This window comes from Polyodon spathula, chromosome 6 (assembly GCF_017654505.1).
Source record: "Polyodon spathula isolate WHYD16114869_AA chromosome 6, ASM1765450v1, whole genome shotgun sequence".
Lineage (NCBI taxonomy): Eukaryota > Metazoa > Chordata > Actinopteri > Acipenseriformes > Polyodontidae > Polyodon > Polyodon spathula.
In genome coordinates, this window is record NC_054539.1 from 33,590,114 (window position 1) to 33,605,323 (window position 15,210).

At 38.3% G+C, this 15,210-nt stretch overlaps 1 protein-coding gene across 6 annotated transcripts in view; it reads right to left on the reverse strand.

Annotated features, from left to right (window-relative positions):
* Positions 1-15,210, reverse strand: part of LOC121317136 (WD repeat-containing protein 26) — a 104,826-nt gene that overhangs the window by 52,676 nt on the left and 36,940 nt on the right. The gene's annotated exons all lie outside the window — the stretch shown is intronic.

Consider the following 15,210-nt stretch of genomic DNA (forward strand, 5'->3'; position numbering starts at 1 on the left):
TCATTTAAAGCAGTGGAATCCATTTATTTACCTCATAAAGGTAGCCAAAACCAGCTATTTGCCTGTCTATACTGTCACAGTGCAATAACATAAAAATGTTGCAGCTTTGCAATCCAGTTTTTTCTGACTGCTTTAAATCAGCTGCACTTAAATTATTAGTATCTGGTTGCTTTGGCCAGAACTATAGACATTCGGGTGTAGGTGTTGTTTTGGCCATTTCGACGATGTCCTTGCGGTCTGTTTGCTGTCTTGGTCTAAATATGGGAGACTGAACTCACAGCGTGTTAATTTGCCAGTTTACCTACATTTTGTAAGCAACTCTAACTACCAACATGTTATTTATTATACAAGTTAACAAGCAATTTGACTCAGGTACAGCTGCCTAAAAGAGGAAGGAGCCTCTCAGTCGGTGAGGGTTGAAGGGAGAAAAAGCAAGAGAGAGTGAAGGAGATTTAAAACAACTGCTACTCGTGCAGGATTTGGAACAGCAGAATATTTTAGTATTTTGTTTGTTTATTTTGGTCACCATGCCATTTGTTTTTTTTTTTTTTTTTTAATAAATGCACACCCAGCACTTCACCCGCACTACTGTGTCTGTACTCCCTGTAGGGATGAAACGACAGTAAATTTCCACGCTCCTAATAGTTGAGAGCCCACTCTCCCGATACACAGATTATCATGATAGTAGCAGTTATTTTTCAATTATTTTTTCTTTTTATTGTTAAAATAGTTTTTTTTTTCTCTCTGTGGGATATGGTCTGCAACACAAGGAAGCTACAGATTTAAAAAGAGCAAGATTCTAGCTAGAATGAAAAATATTACAAGCACACAAGTAGAACTTAGTGAAATTGTCCTTATATTACCATCATTAATATTTGCAAAAAAATGTATCCCTTTATTTAAGTCTGTCAAAATGAGACTGCAAGCTTTATTTCTCCTGCTTTATTTAAACACTGTATTTATTTAAATGTACTTAGAAACAGTACATAGACAAAATATGAAGCATCTGTAGTTCTTTCAATACATTTAAAGTACATGCTTTACACACATACTGCTAACTATTCTCAATTATTTTTTAAATAGTCTGCAAAATAAATTATTGAGTACTATACAAACTGTAAGTAGAGGAATAAAGCAGTATGGGCATGATGTTAGTTTATATTTTTATTTTATTAGTTTTTTTGTCGTTACTTCATTTAAAATTTAAGAAAACACATTTCAATACCGTTATCTACATTGCCCGAGGTAGTCTGTTTTTCTGGTGGCATAATAGCCTATAACGTGTACATTTTAATGAATGTACTGAAATGATATACTGATAATTGAGGGTGGAACCGAGGACAGTATAGGGAGGACGCTGCACTGGAAAAAGTATGTTATTAAAGTGGCCTTGATTGTTGACTGCTGATGTCTTAACTCCACCGGGTACTTACGGAAATGCATGTTTGAAGTTGTTCCTGCTTTCGTTGTTGTGCCTTTGCCACATTCTGCAGATTGGATATGCATCCTACAGTACTGTATTTCCCTGCTATATATATATTTTTGCAGTGAAAGTACACACTAGGGCTGTCAGTTAAGCCTCAAAATAGCAACAGATTAATTGGGCACACAGAATATAATCATTCTAGTAAATATTGAGGATTGTACCACACATTTTTGGTGCATTCCTCCTCCCATGACGTTATTTTAATGCATTTCAGTAAAGGCTTGTGCACAACAACTGAATGTGAGGGTAATTATACGTCAAGAGAAAAAGAAAATCCAAAACACAACATTCGCTACAAGCCTAGCAAGTTTAACATACTACAGGAGTGTTACTAAAATATTTATTCCAAACAGATTACAGTACTTTGGAATGTAAGCTATATAAACTAGACAACAGCTTACTAAAAAACATTTTTATTTTTTTTTAATTCAGCAACAGCTGCAGAATCACGCATTTCATCTTGTTAATACTGTACCACCCAACCTTCACTACCTGTGAAACAATGCGAAAATCTCAGCCTAAAACATAAAAATAACAACACTGACTTACCCAACAGCGGATCCTTACTCCAAAATTGTGCTTAGCATCAATGCTCATTTATTTATTTATTTTTAATGTTATTGAATATTGTTAAATGTTATATAACAGTTCATTTTGAAACTCCAAAGCAGCGCAGACTAGTTTTCTTCAATGTGCACAATTTATTTACAGGCTGTTTGCCAGGAATTACAAGCCTGTTGTCCTGCTCTGGATACAAGGTGGCGTGTTTTTTTATTTTGTGTTTTTTGCAGTGAACACACAGAGGGGTGTACTTTCAAAACTGATTCGCTGGTAGGATGGGACCAGCAAATCAGATGCTAGTTAACACAAGCAGGGGTAGAAAAGCACACCAAATGCTTGTCTGTGGCAGAAATACTGTAAATAGCAAGGCAAGGGTGTTTGGCACACTTTCGCTGATAAACTTAATAGTATTAACTGCGCGTTACAAATATGTAATTACTGAATCGATTATCCAGTATTTATATCCATGTATACAATGAGGAATGGAATTGATTGAAAAATAGATTTTTGATTTAATCGTAGCAGCCCTAATACACACAGATGATTTTACCCTATTTGGAGAGAAAAGCGTCTATTCTGGTTCCAGCCACGTTTATTGAGTATGTGACTATCGTTTTCTATGATTACCGAATAATTAAAAAATGTTGACGATACGATTATCATGAATATTTGTAATCACGGTATCGTACTGTCGACAAATCGTTTCATCCCTAATTCCCTGGTCTATGATGTCACCACTCAGCCATCCTGTCACAAATATTAAAATCAGTTTATTTTACAGGGTTTTGCTGTTGAACGAAATCAAGTCCTTACTTTTTCATTTAAAAGCAGAAAAGAACGAGAACACAAGAGCATAACATTTTAATGTATTTAGTAATTGTAAGTGTGTCCAGCATAAAATCGTATTTCATATAACTAACAAAGATTAAATTGCTTAAAATGTTGCACCCTCGTTTCTACATTCTACACACAGCAAACCCCGTAAATGAAACCAATTTTACTACTAATATGTTTCTCAGTTATAATCAAGACAATAATAATAATCTTTATTTATAGCGCACCTTTCATGCCGCAAGGTTCAAAGCACTTCACAATTGAGGGGAACGGTAGTTATCAGCGAAGTGCAAGAACTACAAGACTTTCTATACAGCAAGGACAGTTTATGTGTTTTCAGGGAATTGGCGCAGCAAAGGTAAAATCGGTCAAAAGCACAATTTCACTTTTAATATATAGTTCCCAACACTTAGGTGAAATGTAGAAAAGAAAAAAAAAAAGTGTGGAGAATGTGTGGTGTTGTTCTCGGGGGTTGCAGAGCATGGATGTGACTGGTTGATGACCAGCTTACCAATTTGTTTTTCAACATTGATGAAGAGAAGTGTCGAAGTGATGAGGTTCAGGATGAATAAGAAAACTGAAATTATTTGAAAAGGTACACATACCAGGTTTTTTTTTTTTTTTTTATGACATTATTCATTTAAAATCATTTGAAGCTTTTTTGAGCATGCTGAAAGTAAAAGAAAACGTATTTTCTGATTTTAACGGTTGCCTTTTAGTGTATTTGTACGAGTTTATTTTTTTTTGTATTACTTGTCTTGCAATGAATATTCATACTTTGCTCCTTTTCCAGCGTTATTTATCAAAGCACACGTTATAAAAACAAATAAGTCACTTTTGCTTCGATTTTGTGATAAAACTGGGGTATTTGTATTGATTTTATTGTTAATTTTAAGGAGTTTGAAGCATTTTTTAGTGTGTTGTGGGCCAACAGTATGAACTTAGTTTTCGTGTTAACACAGTATTTCATGCGGTTGTTTTGTAATGAAGATTTGTTTCTGGTTAATTTTTCATCAATTGTCCATGCTTACCAATGTATGGGTAAACAATAAATAAATAAAATAAATACATAAATAAATAAATGTGTTAATAAAGCATGATACTTCTTGCTTTTATTAATTTTAAAACCATGTTTGTTTCTTTATTGTACTGCAAGCCTACCTTAATACACGCGAGTTCCAATATTTACAGGACTGTCTTTAGTGGATTTTACTGCTATTACCCACTGACACAACCTTCAATGACGTTGCTAGAATGTTGTAATTTACTTGTCGTTTTGTGCAGGCAGGTTTTTCATGATTGCACCTGAAGTATTTGCAGATGTTAGTGATCAGTCTCTCTCCAATAGGCGCCAGGGCTACTGGCAAATATTGTAAATAAACGTTGGGGCATTTAAAGTTTTACACTAATCATTCTTTACAAAATCTTGCTTGTCTTGTTAATTGTTAAATCAAAATGTATAAAAGTCACCTAATGGCTTCACGGCATTTTACAAGTCATAGTACAGTATCTGCAGACATGTTTCGCCCTGTTTGCAGCTATTCATTGCTTTCATTCCCCTTAACTCGAAAACTATTTGTTTTTACTTACTCTCCTGAGCTTTTCAGAAGTCAAAGTACAGTTGCGCTGAACTCATGAGCCCCAAACAGGACAAAACATGTCTGCAGATACTGTACTTTGACGTATAAAACACTGAATTTAGACGCCATTAGGTGACTTTCACAAAATTTGATTGGTTCTATATAGTGCCTGTAGAAAGTCTACACCCTTGAACTACTCACATTTTGTTGCGTCAGTGCCTCACAGTTTCATGCATTTAAATGAGGACTTTGTTCCACTTATCTACACACCATACTTGACAATTAAAGGGGAAAAAGGTTTTATTGAGAAAAAAATAAAAAATGAAAGGTCATAATTGGATAAGTCTCTACCCCCTGAGTTAATACTTGGAGGAAGCACTTTTGGCAGCAATTACAGCTGCGAGTCTGTTGGGATAGGTCTCTACCAACTTTGCACAGCTAGATTTGGCAATATTTGACCATTCTTCTTTACAAAACTCTTTCAAGTTCCTCGGGGACCACTGAAGTACAGCAATTTTCAAGTCATGCCACAAATTTTCAATTGGATTTAGGTCGGGGCTCTGACTGGGCCACTCAAGGACATTTACCTTTTTGTTCCTTAGCCACTCCAGTGTAGCTTTGGCTTTGTGCTTTGGGTGGTTGTCATGCTGAAAGGTGAACTTGCATCCCAGTTTCAGCTTTCTTGCAGAGGGCAGCAGGTTTTCCTCAAGGACTTCTCTGTACTTTGCTCCATTCACTTTCCCTTCTATCCTGATAAGTGTCCCAGTCCCTGCCGATGAGAAATATCCCCATAACATGATGCTGCCACCACCATGCTTCACAGTAGGGATGGTGTTCTTTGTGCCAAACATAACGCTTTGCACTTAGGCCAAAAAGTTCAATTTTTGTTTTGTCAGACCACAAAAGTTTTTGCCACATGGCTACAAATCTCCTGAGTGTTTTTTTGCATACTTCAAAACGGGATTCAAGTGGGCTTTCTTGAGTAATGGCTTCTTTCCTGCCACCCTACCATACAGGCCAGATTTGTGGAGTGCTTGGGATATTGTTGTCACATGCACACTTTGACCAGTCTTGGCCATAAAAGCCTGTAGCTCTTGCAAAGTTGCCATTGGCCTCTTGGTAGCCTCTCTGATCAGTCTCCATCTTGCTCGGTCATCCAATTTTGAGGGACGGCCTGACATAGGCAAGGTCTTGGTGGTGCCATACACCTTTCACTTCTTAATAATCATCTTGACCATGCTCCAAATGATGAAGGCCTTTGATATTTTTTTATACCCATCCCCTGATCTGTGCCTTTCAACAACTTTGTCCCCGAGTTCTTTTGAAAGCGCCTTGGTGCTCATGGTTGAGTCTTTGCTTTGAAATGCACTAACCAGCAGAGGGAACCTACAGGAATTGCTGAATTTATCCTGAACTAATGTGAATCTCTACAATTAACACAGGTGGAGGCCACTTAGCTTGGTGTGTGACTTTGAAGGCAATTGGTTACACCTGAGCTAATTTAGGATTGCTATTACAATGGGGGTGGGGTGGGGGGGGGGTTGACACTTATCCAACCAAGCTATTTCAGTTTTTATTTTTAATTAATTTTCTATAAAATTCTAGAATTTTTTTTTCACTTGGAAGTTGTGGGGTAGGATGTGTAGACAAATGAAAAAAAAAACAACAATTTTAATGCATTTAATTCCAGGCTATAAGACAACAAAAGGTGAAAATTTTGAAAGGGGGTGTAGACTTTCTATAGGCTCCTATACACTTAGTTTATAAGGACTAGCAGAGGAAGTGAGAGTGAGTGGTAAGGTCATCTGAAGTTGCACATTCTTGAGAAGATGGTTAAATCAGCCAACGGCACCTTCTCCAACAAACAACTGCTGGCAGCTGGTAAAAAACTGACACACTCAAGATAAACACAACAATAGCTGTTTAACACAAATGGTAATTTCTTGCTGACAAGCCATTTTCAAAACTACCTCATCACATGACAGTCACATCTACTGAACACATCTCAGTTGGGGTGCACACACACACTTTAATTTCTGTGTGTCCGCGCATTGAGAAACTGGGACTTTCTTCTCCTCCATCTCACTCACCATGCAACAACATGGGCAAACATTTTTAACCATTTTACAATTCTTTTGTTACAGTAAAAATGAATAAGTCCTTATTTCTCTCTCCCCCTGTAATCTCACACACAACCAGTGCCATCTGTCTGGGGAAACAGGATAAGATCTGGTCATTTTGAAGTTCAAAGCACCTTTTGAACTTGGGTGTAAGATCATGGTTTTCATTTCCCCTGTATAGAGTGGATTTGAGCATAGGTGTTAAACATGATCACACCCGATAGGAGTCAGGTTCCCACAGACAAGGTGTCAGGCTTCAGCTGGGTGGGGGACACGTAAAAGTACTAACACCCAGTAACAGATCCCTTTACCTTTGGCTATGTGTCAGACAGGGGAGAGGAACCACCCTGTGTTAAAGGGTATTTAACATCTTGCAAGGTCATAAGAATTTTGACTCTCTCTCTGATCTGTGCTTGGAACATGATTCCCTGCATGTATTATAATAAACCAATTATTATATGAACAAAAGGACTTTGTGTATTTTCTTAAACACTGGAACTCATTTTTAAATCAACATCACCGACGAGCCAGCATCGAACTGTTTCCTGATCATTTTTTTTCCCCCCCAAATAGCTTGACTACAGAGAACTCTAAATGAGCCCAGTCGATGTGAGGGAATCTTTGGATAAAGACTTCAGCTTGAACCTATAATCCCGTACATCCAGGAGTAATATCTGGTTTCTTATTTTATATGCAGTTTCTTTTGTTTTAAAAATTATGTAGTGTTTTAAAGTGATAGTATGACAGACAGAGTACGGACGCTGCTAGACTAGCTACACAGACTTTAGTTACTCCTAGTACAGGGGAATAGGGCCATTATAACTAGGCTGAACTGCTGAACTCAACATATGAGTTAAGGTCATAAAAAAGGACAGTTAAAACTTACGGGGTAAGTATTGTCCAGAAATAACCGCTGAACTCACCGGGTGAGTTAAGTCTATGAGAGGAATAATTTAATAAACAGGAGGACTATACACCTTCTTGGATGTGAAAGTGAGTGTATAAGAGAATTTGATAGACCTGTTTTGCCTTTGTTTTTACTGCATGGTTTATACAGTGGCTCTCAAAAGTATTCAACCCCCTTGGACTTTTCCAAATGTTATTATGTTATAAAATGGAATCAAAATGGATTTAATTAGGGGTTTTTGCCACTGATCAACACAAAAAAAGTCCATAATGTCAAAATGAAAAATAAAATCTACAAATTGTACTAAATTAATTACAAATACAAAACAGAAAATACTTGAGTACACAAGTATTCACCACCTTGAGTCAATATTTGGTAGAAGCACCTTTGGCAGCAATTATAGCCACAAGTCTATCTGGATAAATCTCTACCAGCTTTGCACATCTGGACACTTCAATTTTTGCCCATTCTTCTTTGCAAAATTGCTCAAGCTCCATCAAGTTGGATGGGGACCTCTGGTGAACAGCAATTTTCAACTCTTTCCACATATTCTCAATTGGACTGAGGTCCGTGCTTTGACCAGGCCACTTCAGGACATTTACCTTTTTGTTTTTAAGCCACTCCAGTGTGGCTTTGGCTGTATGTTTGGGGTCATTGTCCTGCTGGAAGATGAATCTTCTCCCAAGTCAAGGTCTCTTGCAGACTTCAGCAGGTTTTCCACCAGGATTTTTATGCACATTGCTGCATCCATTTTAACCTCTATCTTCATGAGCTTTCCAGGCCCTGGTGCAGAGAAGCATCCCCATAGCATGATGCTGCCACCCCCATGTTTCACGGTAGGGATGGTGTTCTCAGGATGATGTGCCCTTGCGCCAAATACAGTGCTTAGTGTTGAGGACAAAAAGCTCTATTTTGGTCTCATCAGACCATAGAATCTTCTTCCACTTGGTCTCAGAGTCTCCCACATGCCTTCTGGCAAACTCTAGCCGAGATCTGATGCAAGTTTTTTTCAACAATTGCTTTCTTTTTACCACTCTCCCATAAAGGCCAGTTTTGTGAAGCATCCGGGCTATTGTTGCCGTATGCACAGTGTCTCCCTGCTCAGCTGTGGAAGACTAACTCCTTTAGTGTCGCCACAGTAAATACAGTATAATCGTAAATCTCGAAAAACTACTCACTTCTAAATCTTTTGTAGTCATTTTTGTATTACTCTAGTATAAATGCATGTTAATTTGGATTCATATGTTGTTTTTTTCTGACTATGTGAACGAAAAGACACACATTTGCCCATTTTCCCATTGGAAATAGTGATATTTTGAAATATCACTGTCCTGGTCACAAAAGCAAAGTTTGTGGGGAATAATAGCCATTTTCTATACTTTGGAGGCAAAAGCAATTAGGAAATAACACTTACTACCCAGGAACAAAAATTGTGTTACATAGTGATGAGCAAGAAACAGTATGAAAGTGATTGTCCAGCGGACTGGGATCTTAGATTTGAAAATGAGGACGAGGAAGAGATGGTAGAGGATTGGTTAGATATAGAGGACTTTGCTATACAGCAAAGTCTTAGAGGTGGCTATATGCCCAGCACTGCAAAGAATATTAACCCTTTGTGAGTCACTTATTCAGCGTCAGGTCCAATTTATTCACACACATGGTTTATTTTACATGCGCTGTTTAAACATAATTTTATTCAAAGTAAAACAGGTTTAAAAGGCACTGCATATCAACAGGACGCTCAGTACTGCATTTCCAGCCTTGCCCCACCCCTTGTTCGCTGTATTTATCACATACTTCTTTATAGTCATGCATACTGATAAATCATCTTCTGATCACTCGTTTTGTCACCAAACTCCTCAATAATGCGATCCAAGTCATTATTTTATTACTATAACATCTCAAAAAGCTTGGCAAATGTATGTGATATTCTTTTAGCACTGGATGCGGAAGCAGCTATCTTGTTTGTTTATGTCCGTGTTATCTCTGCAATGCAGGGACTATCTGTATTGCTCAGTTCCGCCCCTTTTTTTTTTCGGCTTCTCTCGGCTCCTATCGGTCTCACTGGGCCGCTGAAAGGTTTTCTCAGCTTTTTCCAGAGGGAAAAAACAGACACATGTGCTTGACTTTTTTACGATGACAGGGTCCGACACCGGACCATAAAGGGAAAATTGTAATGTCGGACCTGGTTCGACATAGGACCGCAAAAGGGATAAAATCAAAAGTGCGGTATCCTACCATGACAGAATGTAAAGAACTGAAAGGGAGAGTATATTCTATGGGCAATTATGTCAACACAGCTCCTGTAATGACTCGTAGGGTATGCACAACTGGTACTTACTGACAGGGATTCTTGTATAAATTTGAGTTCAGTATTACCAGTGGAAGTGACAGCACCAATTGACTTGGCCAGTGTGCTTAAAAGCTAAAAATTAATTCAAACCTTTTTTAATTTAATTTTTATGAACATAACTACGAACTAATAGTTTCCTCTTTGAATACATATGGTGCAACATTTTTGTGTATTCGGATACCCAGTCTCCGGGTCCCTTACCCTCCCAAGAATAAAAGGCAAATGTGTGTGTACAAGCAGATAGCATAGCAGTGTAAGCCGGTAAAGTTTAGCAGGGTTCACAAAGTGTATGTCCAAGATGAGATTTTTTTCGTTCAATACCCTATTTCCTTAGACACAAGTTTTTTCTTTTGTCTACTGAATTAAAATACACAACTCAATCAGCAGCAACGTCACAGCGCGTATCTCTTCCAATTAAAGCAACAGTAGCATAATATTGCGCAAACCACCAAATACTAAGCAGTAACTTTCCACAGAGAACTGTAGTGTATTCAGAATAAAATGCCTATCATACAGCAACCTAACTATTCTACATATGTTTAATTCTAAAAAATAATATTTATAAAATAAATCTTAGTGTAAATATTGTAACCTGGCCAAAACAATAGAAAATACATTCCAGCATTACAATAGTTTAACATTACTAATTACAACTAGCCATCAAGTACTGACATCAGATGAATCTAAGTCAAGTTACTTTGTTTATTCAATAACCTGTAAATAATTTAAAACAAAGATACCTGGTTTTACGTTTAATGGTCAGTGCAAATGTTGACGTTCAGGGTTCAACATTAACCATGGCCCGGTGGCCCGGTAGAGCGCAGTTTGGCCGGTAGTTATGAAGCATCACATGCCCAACTGGGCCGGTAACATTTTTTAACTGTATAATGTATAGTCCACATGGCTTCTGTTTTATGAACGCAAGAAAATGGGTCAGTGTGCAAAAAGCTGAAAAAAAAACAAATTTACAAACCCATTTTTAAAAACATTGCCACCTCCCACCCCCCCGATAATGGAATAACTGAACTCGTCCGAACTTTCCTGCCACACATCATTTGTTGTAGAGTCAGCATCTGAGACTATGTACTGAAGTGCAATTGGTAATACTCATTACCTCGACATGGCAATTTTTATTTTATTTTTTTCAACTAAAGCAACCAAAAGCACCACTAAGCCAAAAGTGTTTCAATCAATAATGACAAAGAAACAAAAAGATGAAAATAGAGCGGAAGACAGACTTAATCTGGCTTCATGATGACAGAGAAACAAATGTCAGTTACCCAGACTTGCAGATAAAACAGCAGCATTTTTGTTGGGAATTCAACATTTAGTTGCCCTCATATCCAGTCTCACAGTAATAGTTTGCAAGATAGCAGGTGTTTGTCTGCTGCTGTGACTGCAGCAAGAAAATGAAAATGCACTGACGGATACCCAGGTACGCCACGTGAAAGCTGGACAACGGGATCGAACTGTCTAAACGTTTTGATTTGAGATACAGTGTGTTCAGGTCAGAAATGCCATTCACAATCTTTACAGGACTCGTTCGTATCAGTAGTAAGATGGTGCTGACTTGGGAGAGGCTACAAGCGACAACTATCTGGTAACGATTATTTTGTATTATGATTATTGTTTGAATAGTGTTTACTATTATGATTAGTATAAAACCGGATGGTTTACAATATCCTGCAAGGTATACTGAAAGATGGCTGCTATTGATGTATTGCTCCGGTTTTTAATATAGCAGGTTTTAGATTCTTACACATTGCTGTGGAAGTTAGCACTGAGGAGCACTTCGTTCATTTAATGAATACAGTAGGATAATGCAGTTTACCCAATTCTGCACAGTTCTACTAATGTCAGCATTAAACAAAGTAATTTGAGAAAAGTTTGAATATGTTTTACTATGTTGTGAGTTTTGTGGAGTTCAGCAAGATTCTGGTGTCTGACCAAAGTTTCTACCAGAGCTTCAGTTTCTCGAATTGTCCTTGTAGTTTAGGATTACCAGATTTCCACAGTCTTGATAAGAGATCACTTTCGATAGGTTGTCTGGACGCAAACAGCTTCTATCTCGCAAGAGTGGGAATTGCCTTCCGAACCAAAACTATATATATGGACGCTGATTTAACGATCTTTTGACTATCAAATATTAACAATACCCCTGTTAAGACTAAACCTCTCTCTTAAATAGCTGTCAGGAATGCAGTTGTAACCTTAAGGGACTCTCCCATAGATTGCGTTGAATCGCCAATTGCTAATCAATCAGCAGGAGTGGGGGGTGTCGTTTGAACCTTATTTTCTGTACTGTTCAGGTTATTCTTCCTTTCTGTATTATCTTAGTTTAGTTGTTGCACTTTTAATTTGTCCTTTGTTTAGTGTTATTTATAATAAAACGGTTACTTTGTATTTACTATAAACGTGGTCTAGTCTGGTTATTTCAATAAAGGTCATGTTCTACATGATTTGAATTCAAAACAAGGTATTCAATTATTACATTTTAAACTAAACTAGTCCAAGTACAATTATACCTTGCACACTACACAGATTTAAAAAATAGATCAGCCAATACCATTTAAACATATGGTATACATATAATCAGAATGGTTACCAAATAATCCATTGTTTAATCGGTTGTTTATTTTATTTTTGAATGGCACTAACACACAACCTAATACATTACTCTGCTATTAACTTGCCGAGCAGGGTGATACAGTGGACACCCTGTTTTATTCACCGGTTGCTCCACTGGTGAACCTATGTGCTCACCGAACTGTTGTTAAAGTCAGAAACCAGACTCGCCGAGAAAAAAAGCCGGCGAGATTCACCGTAAACAATGTATATATATACACAGACGCCCCCATGGAATCTGTCAATGTGGACTGTGGGCAGACTACATTAAAAATATAGTGGACAAGAATACCGTAAATTGAAAAGGAATAAAAGTCCTACCAAATCCCATTAATTTAGGAACTTTTCAACCTTTAATTAAGTACTCAAATTATAAAGCAAAAATTTTAAGCTGATGCAATTTTTTTTTTTTTAATTTAGTGGTTGCCAATTGTTTTTATCATTTTTTTCTCCCAATTTGGAATAGCCAATTATTTTTAGGCTCAGCCCTTCGCTGACTCAGGAGTGGTGAAGACGAACACACGCTGTCCTCTGAAGCGGACAACGTAGCTCTGGGCAGCTTACAGGCAAGCCCGCAGGTGCCCGACCAGACTACAGGGGTGCGTGGCGAGCCGAGGACACCCTGGCCGACATTACGTTTGAACAATTCTAGAACTAGCGGCCATATTTAATGTCACCAAACTGTTGTTTTAATCCAGTCTCCGGTGGATGTATTTTCGACTCACCAATACATCTGCAGCGGTGAATAAAACAATGTGCCCAGTTTTGTACTTATTATTGGGCCAGTTAAAATTGTATCCGGGGCAGTAAAAACACTACCTCAGTGGCCCAAGGGGCCAGTAATAAAAAATCTAAATGTAGAGCCCTGACGTTACTCACTCCATTCACAGAAAGCCAACAGTAGATGTTTACATTGAACTGCAATCCACAGTTTAAAAAGAACTCCTTTCCAACCCCAAGTATCTTGCCTTTTTTTAGTAATCACTGCGATGTTCTGCTTAACATTTAGTATGTCTTTATAATCATAAGGTTAAATTACCTTTCTAATTTTGATATTACCCAAGTTTGGATTACTTCTTTTAGCACTTGCTATATTATTTTATTTCAGTTCACACATTCAAAGTTCGCCGGTGCCATGCTCCCAGAGGCTGTTTCACGACTGGCTAGCAACAGCTGCAGAAGCTGTCATTACAGCGGAACTCATGCAGGGATCTACATTAGCTACAAACAAGGCAATAAAATTTTACGATAACCCTAGAATGCCCTTAAGTTTAATATGCAAATAACTGCTTTAAGACTGACATAACACATGTTAAGCATCAGCATCAAAAAAATTAAAACTACGCGTTTGCATCTACTAGTAGCTAATGTATAAGGTCTTCTGTGTACTCGAACGTGTAATATGAAATTCAAAGTTTATTTTTTCGTGTAATCATGTATTGGACTACACGGACCCATCCCTAATTTAGATTATTACACTATGTACCACAATTTTTGTTCCTGGGTAGTAAGTGTTATTTCTTAATTGCTTATGCCTCAAAAGTATAGAAAATGGCTATTATTCCCCACAAACTTTGCTTGTGACCGGGACAGTGATATTTTGAAATGTACCTATTTCCAATGAGAAAACAGGCGAATGTGTGTCTTTTCATTCACATAAAGTCAGAAAAAAACAACATATGAATCCAAATTAACATGTATTTATACTAGAGTAATACAAAAATGACTACAAAAGATTTAGAAGTGAGTAGTTTTTCGAGATTTACGATTATACTGTAAATCACTCTCACGAATCAGCCCCCAAATGTAGTCTCCCATCATGTTCTCGTTATACTGTCCTTGGTAGCGACGTTCAATGTCCAGTATATCCTGGTGGAAGCTCTCGCCTTGCTCCTCCGAGTACGCTCCCATGTTCTCCTTGAATTTATCAAGATAAGCATCAAGGATATGGACTTTGAGGGACGTCTACAGCCCATTGTGCCGTAGTTCTTCACCAGTCTCAACCAGCTCCACATAGTTTTCGGCCTTGTGATTAGCCAGGAAGCCCCGAACCACTGCGACAAAGCTCTTCCAAGACGCTTTCTCCTTACTAGTGAGCTTCTTGGGGAATTCATTGCACTCCAGGATCTGCTTTATCTGTGGTCCGATGAAGACACCAGCTTTGACCTTTGCCTCAGACAGCTTAGGGAAGAAGTCTTGAAGGTACTTGTAGGCTGCCGACTCCTTATCTAGAGCTCTGACAAATTGTTTCATAAGGCCCAATTTGATGTGCAGTGGTGGCATCAGCACCTTCCGAGGGTCCACCAGTGGCTCCCACTTGACGTTGTTCCTCCCCACAGAGAACTCGGTCCGCTGTGGCCAGTCCCGCCTGTGGTAGTGCGCCTTGGTGTCCCTGCTGTCCCAAAGGCAAAGATAGCAGGGAAACTTGGTAAAACCGCCTTGGAGACCCATCAGGAATGCCACCATTTGGACGTCTCCTATGACCTCCTAGCCGTACTCATCATACTTCAAGGGGTCCAGCAAGGTCTTGATGCTGTTGTAATCCTCTTTGAGGTGCACAGAGTGAGCCTGGGGAAGAGACGGGTACTTGTTACCATTATGGAGCAGCACGGCTTTGAGGCTCCTGGATGAGCTGTCAATGAAGAGGCGCCACTCATTCTGGTTACAGGCGATTCCGATTGCCTCGAACAGACTGGTCACATTGTGGCAGAAGCAGAGCCCATCTTGACGGGTGAAGAAGCTGG